Source organism: Eurypyga helias, unplaced genomic scaffold (assembly GCF_000690775.1).
Source record: "Eurypyga helias isolate BGI_N326 unplaced genomic scaffold, ASM69077v1 scaffold3764, whole genome shotgun sequence".
In the NCBI taxonomy this organism is placed as follows: Eukaryota; Metazoa; Chordata; class Aves; order Eurypygiformes; family Eurypygidae; genus Eurypyga; species Eurypyga helias.
Genome location: NW_010245518.1, coordinates 707 through 2,332, shown reverse-complemented (window position 1 = coordinate 2,332; position 1,626 = coordinate 707).

The window sequence follows — 1,626 nt, the reverse complement described above, 5'->3', positions numbered from 1 at the left end:
CAGGAATGTGTCCATATTGGATAATCAAGACTACTGACATTACGTTCATTTTTCCTTTGGAGCATTACATGAAGCCTTTCAAAGGGACCACAGGTTAAAAACTGCTGCTTAGGAGGCAATCTGTGACAGCCTCCTGCCTGTGCCCAGACCGCAGAGATTGGTACTGAAATCACAGCTGTAAAACATCAGTAAAAGAAACTAATGTTTTTAAGGGTTGTTAATGCCCAGTGTTTTGATCAAGATGTAGTAGTCACATAAGCAAGTTTTCATTTAATAAAAATGTTCCCTTGAGGAAGATAATAGAGAGTTAGGAACACCAGCTGATTAACAGCGACCTTCTGAGTTTGCTGAATGACATGACCTACACTTGCTGTTTCTGTTTGCCCCCAAGCCCTGCATGTGAGTAATGTTAAGTACTGACTTCTGTCAACACCACTGCTACAGTACAAGAAGTTAGGGGCAATTTTCTTCTTTGCCTGCTCAGGGAAGCCATCACTTTGATTATTGCTAGAGCTGTAACTTTAGTTAACCGTGTGTAAAAACAGTTCTCACTTCAGATAAGGCATTTTCCCTTGAAAAAAAAAACACAAAAAACCACCCAACAGAAAATGCAAGACATCTCAGAAATCTGGATGCACAAGGAGCCCTGGGTTTTAAGTGACCACTGCTCTGAAAACCACCCAACAGAAAATTCAAGACATCTCAGAAATCTGGATGCACAAGGAGCCCTGGGTTTTAAGTGACCACTGCTCTGGAAAGCAAGTACATATGGGATGGGAGGTGGCAGTTGTGGAGGAGAAAGGAAGGATAGAGAAACCAACACAAGTGGCAACATGCAGCACATTCTGAGCAGGCTGGGGATACTGGGAGACCCCAGGCACTGAGCTCTTCACAGAGGGCTGTTTGCAAACCTCCCAATACCTCACTGTACACCTCTTCCTGCACTCCGGAGTTCCTGTAAAAAAACTGACTTATGTCAAAGTTCTGTAATTCCATTACTAATTTTTCCTCATTAGTTAAATAATCTATAGTACACTGAATTTTGAGTAGCCAAGCATCTCAAGAACACAGATAAGAACAGGAAACTCCAGTACAAACTAAACAAAAAAATTGTCTGGCAAAGAGAGAGGTATATGTATGTATTTACTATATATGCATATGGATATGCAGCAATAACAATCACATGTTAAAAAGGAATTACCTTTTCTCAGATATTTCTAGAGCAGCCTAGAGCCCTATCTGCATTAGGGAAACGTGTACCAGTACACAAAATGGATGCAATGACACCGATGAAACTATAAAACACCAGTAGGATGGCCTATTATGTCGTGTTAAAATAAATGTGTTTTATAAATCCCAAATAGGAGTCTTCTGCTTTATATCAGCATATACATGAATGTGAATGTTAAACGTCAACAGTTCTTCGTAAATGAACCTCCTGTAATAAAAGTAGGCAGACAGTGGACTAAGCATGCATAAAGGCATGCAAAAAATGTGGCACACTTTATTCCCCACTTCCTAGGAAATTAGGTTCCTGATTTCCTCAGACTCCAGGCATTCATTAATCTGTGGTTTTACAACAGTTCAGGCACAAAAATCTATGGTGCTCATATGTCCGTGGTCATC